Genomic DNA, 7,115 nt, shown 5'->3' with positions numbered 1-7,115 from the left:
TTTTTTTTTTAAAGAGTGAGAGAGAGAGAGAAATTTTTTAATATTTATTTATTTTTTTTTTTAGCTTTTGGCGGACACAACATCTTTGTTTGTGGTGCTGAGGATCGAACCCGGGCCGCACGCATGCCAGGCGAGCATGCTACCACTTGAGCCACATCCCCAGCCCAATATTAATGTTCTATATTACTAATATTATACTGCATGTGTATTCTCAATGCATATTTATATTCTTTCTGTTGTGTATTATTTTACTGTATGTTTGCACTTTTATAGTGTCATTTGTAATTTCTTTTTTTTTTTTAACAATTTTTTTTTTTTTAAAGAGAGAGAACTTCAATATTTATTCTTCAGTTTTCAGCAGACACAACATCTTTGTTTGTATGTGGTGCTAACCCTTTCCAAACAGTTAGATCCAGCTGCCCGGGGATGGGCTCCTTGTCTCCGCGCCCTAGCAGCCTCCTATGTTTTATTAAAGGAATCACAAAAGCTTACCTTTGGAGCCCAAATCACTGTCACCTCCCCTCATCACCTCAAGGACTTGCTAACATACAAAGGACTGCAAACCCTCCCTCCCTGTCAAATTCTCTCTCTTGGTCTCTTTCCTCTAGGACTCCTCCGTGTCCTTCCAAACCTGCGCCCCTCTCAACCCGGCAACTCTGTTACCCATTCAGGCCCAAGGTCAAACACAGTCCCCAATACATAAATGCAGGGAAATTCTAGAAAAACTTCCTCCCATGCCCAATTAATATTCCTGAGGGACCTCTAGACCAACCTGATTATACCTGGTTCACTGATGGCAGCTCCTTTATGCATGAGGGGATCAGAAAAGCTGGATATGCCATAGTGTCCCTATCACGAGGAATAGAAGCCAATCCCCTGCCTGCAAATACCACCAACCAACAGGCTGAGCTGGTAGCTGCAATGCGAGCCTGCGAATTGGCAGCAGGGAAAAATCTTACGCTTTATACTGATGCCAAATATGTTTTCCACATTCTTTTATCTCATGCAGCAATTTGGAAGAAGAGAGGTCTCCTGAACTCAAAGGGCACCTCTATAACCACCTCCACATACATCACCCAGCTACTACAAGCCTCCCAACTTCCTAAAAAACTTGGAGTTGTCCATTGCAGATCTCACCAAAATGACTCCTCCCCCGTCACACAGGGGAATTCAAAAGCAGATCAGGCAGCCAGGTCAGCCGCCCTTTCAGAACCCACTGGGTCTCTCATTGCCACGTGCTCTCCATCATTACCCAATAACGGAGACCCACCTAAACACGCCCTGTTACTCACCTCCACTCCATTTTCCACACCAGTCCGCAGACTCTTGTTGGGAAAAGTATAACGGCAGCTGCACCCCAGAAAAAAACCCCAACATGGCGCCTAAGGACCTTCTCTTCCTACTTTCCCCTTTTTTCACTGGTGTGAAAAGCTCCCGCGGGTGTGAACTCTCCCACCGGTGCCAATTTCAAATCTCGCTGGCGGGGAACCTTAGCCCCAATAAGGGCTAATTCCTGGGCTCGGGAACTGATATCTGGAAGAACTTGCCAATAAATGGGTGGCCCGCCACTTACCTAAGCCCTGCCATCTCTCCTTAGATCTATATAAGCACATAGCCTTTTGCAATAAAATTGGAACTCTCCCCGGTGAATTGTCTTGCGTGGAGGATTCTTTCAACTCTCAAACCCTTTCTCCACTCTTTCTTTACTCTGACTCCCCAGGATAAAGAAGTGATACAGCAAATTACAGCCTCATGCCAGATATGCAAAAGAGTGAATTCCAATACATCTTTAAAGGTCTTTAAAGCCCGGAACCTTCCCTTCTCATCAGGCTAGGGGCCGTATTCCTGGGGCAGATTGGCAAATCGACTTTACCAACATGCCCAGAGTAAAAAACTTCAAATACATACTAGTTTTAATAGACACATTCTCGGGTTGGGTAGAAACCTTCCCCACCTCAAATAAGCAGGCTACCACAGTGGCCAACATCCTCCTAACCGAAGTCATCCCTCGGTTTGGGATGCCCGCTTCAATCCAATCTGACCACGGGCCTGAGTTTGTCTCTCAAGTAACCCAGAATGTGGCAAAGTCATTGTCCATCCCATGGCACCTTCATTGTCCCTATCGCCCCCAAGCCTCAGGTAAGGTTGAGCGAGCCAACCGCACAATGAAAGACATCATAACGAAACTATCTTTAGAGACTCATTTAATTGGGTTAAACTCCTCCCTCTTGCCCTACTACGCATGAGGGCTTTACCAAAAAAGCCATCCCTTGCCTCCCCCTTTGAGATAATGTATGGTCGTCCCCTTCTCCCCACAGGAATCTCACCAGAGCCTTGGCCCCTCCCCGACCAATATGCTCTTCCCCTCCTCTTCCTTATATGCTCTGAGCTATGGAAGCAACAAGAGTTGTTGCTTCTGGAACCAGAGAACTCACCTGCCTCCTTTCCGTTCAAACCAGGAGAATGGGTCTACTTTTCTTCTCCAGGGGAAAGATTCCCCCCTAACCCCAAAATGGGAAGGGCCATTACAGGTAGTCCTGTGTACACCCAATGCTGCAAAACTCCAACAGGAAGGAAAGAAACTAACCCCCTGGATTCATATTTCTAGGTTAAAACCAGCGGCAAGCCCTCCAGAGGACAATCCCACCACAGCTCCCAACTTGCAGGACCCCCACAATCGCCCAGATTTACCTGTGAGATATCCCCAGATAACCCTCTCAAGCTCCATTTTTCGGAGTCATGCACCACCCTTCATCCCATTCTGGAGAAGAACATACATAAGAATGGGCCTCCTGATAGGATCTAGGAACCCACAGCAACACAGTACACCCACACCCTTTTTAGAAATCAGCATTTGGCACAACAATCCTATTGGGACCTCTTCACAAACCCCATCAGCTGCTGGATTCTCCCGATACTGGGACCTCTAGTTGGTCTTTTTGTTCTGTGCCTTCCTTCCTTGCATTTTAAAATTCCTTCAAGGACAAATTAACAAAATCTCTAACCAAACTTTCAATCAGCGCCTCCTCAGGGATTACCAGCTACTTGCCAACGAGCCAGATGACATGCACATCCAGTCATCCCAAGAAACCTTCATCGAGTGCTGAAAGATGAAGATACCGAATGACAACTGCACAGAAGGGCCATCTCTACCCCTCCATGCCAAAGAAATAAGCCCTTGGTTTTCAGCTTTGTGTTCTAATCTGCCTTCTCCTGGGCATAGGCTTTTTCCCTACCAGCCCTACAGACTGGACGACATGCCAGAAATTAATGCTGTTTCTTTTCATAGTTGCAGGGCACATTCTTGGACTTCTCCCCAGAGGAAATCCATGCCTTCAGTGCATGGATATGGGGCCTCCTGGCCCTTCTTCTCCAACAAACTGACCTCCCTCCCTCCCTCTAAACTACGCCCCTACTCAGCAGGAAGTAGCCAGATCGAGTACGACGCACCCAAACCAAAACAAAAAAGGGAGGAATGTTGGTAAAGATGGCGCCCTGAGTGCTTCTCTTCTGGGAGCTCAGGTCCATGACGCACTGAAGGCGCAAGAACCATCACCTCCAATCCCTGTGAATGGCGTGAACTTTGAATGGCGCACCTCCAATCCCTGAAGTGGCGTGAACTCTCAGCCAATGTAGAAGTAACAGCCCACTCGCCTTGCTCCTCCTCATCCTGCGTTAAGCCCATAAATATCAATACCCTGTTCATGTTCGTTCTCTTACTCTTACTCTCTCTCCTCCCTCTCTTCTCTCTCCTCCCTCTCCCCCCTCCACCCTCTCGCCCCCCTCTCCTCTCTCTTCCTTCCCCGTCTCCTCTCTCTGTCTCCCCCTCTCTTTTCTCTCTCTCTCTCTCTCTCTCCCCTCCCTTTGCTTCTGCTACTGGCCGCTACAGTCCTGCTAATAAAATCTCAGACAGGTAAACAGTTGTTTTGGCTTGTTGAGTTTACGGAGCTTTTCCATGGTCCTTTACACCCAGCTCTTATTTTTCTATTTTTTTTTAAATTTTTTTTAATATTCATTTTAGCTTTTGGCGGACACAACATCTTTGTTAGTATGTGGTGCTGAGGATCGAACCCGGGCCACACGCATGCCAGGCGATCGCGCTACCGTTTGAGCCACATCCCCAGCCCCATTTTTCTATTTTTTAAACAAGGCTGAGACCAAACTTTTTTTTTTCAAGTATTTTTATTAGTTATAGATGGACAGAATGCCTTTATTTATTTTTTATGTGGTGCTAAGAATCGAACCCAGTGCCTCACATATGCTAGGCAAGCGCTCTACCACTGAGCCACAATTGCAGCCCCCAAACAGTTTTTATATAGAGATATTTTAACAGGAATCCAGAGTCTCAAACCCTGGAAGTGGAGTTGACAGGTCAAATTTTTATTTATATTATGAAATATTTCTGAGATGTGGAAAGAATGGAGAGTAAATATATGAAATCATTAGCGTTGTCCTCTGAGGCTTCTGACAGCATTCCTTCATTCCCACTCCCGTCCCAGTCCTGGGTTGATCGTCGCCTTGTACTTTTCTATCCTTTTGCAGCAGGTATCCACACACAACTCACACAATGCTCACGTATTTTAAAACGTTGTAAATGGGCCAGGCATGGTGGTGCTCACCTGAAGTCCACTACTTGGGAGGCTGAGACAGGAGGATTGAGACTTTGAGGCTATCCTGGGCAACATACTGAGACCCTATCTCAAAAACAAAAATAGAGCTGGGGCTGGGGATGTGGCTCAAGCGGTAGTGCACTCGCCTGGCATGCGTGTGGCCCGGGTTCGATTCTCAGCACCACATACAAACAAAGATGCTGTGTCTGCCGAAAACTAAAAAATAAATATTAAAAGATTCTCTCTCTCTCTCTTTAAAAAAAAAAATAGAGCTGTCAACATTTCAAACACCAGTTAGGAACCACTGGGACTTTATCAGTGGCAGGCCTGAGAATGCTGGGTTAAGGTTTTTATTTTTAAACCTTTTTGCACTGCTGGGGATTGATCCCAGGGCTGCTTTATCATTGAGCTAGCTCCCTGGCCCTTTGCATTTTCTATGTTGAGACAGGTTCCTGCTAAACTGCCCAGGCTGGCCTCAAACTTGCAATCTCCTGCTTCAGCCCCCAAGTGCCCAGGATTACAGGCATGTGCCACCATGCCTGGCAAATCTTCACAAGTTTGTTGATCCTGTAGGGTTTAGGATGTGTGCCAGGGTCATCTGGTGGGCAAAACAGCAGTTATGTTTGTTCAAGATGGCTTTGGTCAGTCAGGAGTGGTGGTGTAAACCTGTAATCCCAACTACCTGTGAGACCGAGACAGGAGGATGGCAAGTTCAAGGTCAGCCTGGGCAGTTTATCAATATAATAAAATACAAAGGGTTGGGGAGGTAGCTCAGTTGTCGAGTGCCCCTGGGTTCAATCCCAGTACTGAGGGATGCAAGTAATGGCATTTGGCTATGTAGACTTCTACACCGGAAAAACCTTGTGCTGGGGTTGTTGGAGTGGATAAGGAAGTGCGGGTTCGTCTGTTTTCACCACCTGCAATGTTGCTTTGTATGACTACAGCAGGATCCACTTGTCCATTCTTTACATGCTGGATGCTGGGACATTTTCATTTCTTGCTGGAGAAACACTGGCGAGAGTCTTGTATAATCTCCTCCTTCCATTCAAGAGCCCCAAGTAGAAGGGCTGTACTCTTGAGGTTCATACCTACTTAGAATGTCTGGCAACTGAGCATTTTGCGGGGTTCTGTACATTTGCTGTCTCCCCTTCCCTGGATAAAGCTGCTTCTCCCCTCTGAAGTTGGTGGTCTGTCTCTCCCAGTCTGAGGGCACTATGTTGACCAGGTCAGTCACCCCAGGGGTCACCCTGCCTTAGTTCTGCCACCTCTGCCCACCTGTGTTGCTATGCAGGTTGCAGGGCCACTCAAGGACAAGACCCCAGATCTGATTCTCCTCTGACTGCACTGGACCTGCCCAAAGTGATGGTGACCAGAGGAAGGTGTGGTCACCTGTAGCTGGAGTGATGCTGGGGTGAGGGAGCACTGGAGGGATTAGGGTGAAGCATGGAGCTGGGGAAGCTGGAAGCAAACTGGTGTGTTTGTTTTATAGATGAAAACCTGAAGCTCAGAGATGGCAAGACACTTCCCCAAGGTCAAAGGGCAAGGCAGAAACTGTCAGCCTTATCCCTATTGTTTGGCCATTCATACATTCAATTTGCATTTACAAAGCACTTACTGTGTGTCATGCATTGTTCTAAGGGCTACAGTGGAAAACAAAACAAAGACCTCTGCTCGAGTGTGGAGCTTATTATTCTGGACGTAATTATGATGAATTGCTAATTATGTTTGCCTCAGAATGAAGCAAGGGGTGATCCTAATTAAGGGGGTTCCCCAGGGGAGCAGGTCTTGTCCTCAAAGCCCCTATTTCTCAGTGGTCCCTCTTTCCCACGGTTCGTATTGCATGAAAGCCCCCACAGAGTGCTTGCGGGGACACCTTTTCAGAAAGAACCCGGGGAAGTGGGAGAGGGAGTGGTCTAGGAGGGTGGGAGGAGAGTCCTTTGTAGCAGGCCGGGCTGTCACTAAAGTTCTGTCGCCTTGGCAACCGCAGGCCTCGCGGGGCGCGGGGAAGGGAGGCGAGAGCACGTTCTTTTTCTCCCGCCCGGATTTCTCCCTCTTGTGGCTGAAAAAGAAAGAGAATGGGGAGGTCGCGACTCTGGAGGGACCGGCGGGAGCCTTAGCCAATGGAGAGATGGCCCTTCCCAAGGTTAGCCAATGACATACAAGTTCTGAAGCCGGCACAATCCGCCCTCTTTCTTCTCGAACCAGAATAACCCGACCCCACCAGAGTTTCGCTCCGAGCGACCGCGCTTTCCTCCAATGAGGGCGTTGACTTGGGGCAGAAGCAGAGGAGGAGGCGGGAAATGTCTCCATGGGGAGCCGCTGACGGACAGCGGCGTGAGCCACTGGCAGCAGTTCACAGCGCTTGTTGGCAGCGCGGGCGTGGCGGGGTTTTGTCGGGGCACCGAGGGGGGCCGGGAGGGGAGGGAAAGAGTGAGACTCGGCCAATGGAAGTGGCGCGAGAGCCAGAGCCACGGCTGAGTGGCGGTGGTTTTGTCCAATAGGAGG

This window comes from Marmota marmota, unplaced genomic scaffold, assembly GCF_001458135.2.
Source record: "Marmota marmota marmota unplaced genomic scaffold, marMar, whole genome shotgun sequence".
Lineage (NCBI taxonomy): Eukaryota > Metazoa > Chordata > Mammalia > Rodentia > Sciuridae > Marmota > Marmota marmota.
The sequence above is the reverse complement of the archived record's forward strand: the minus strand, read 5'-3'. Positions refer to the sequence as shown.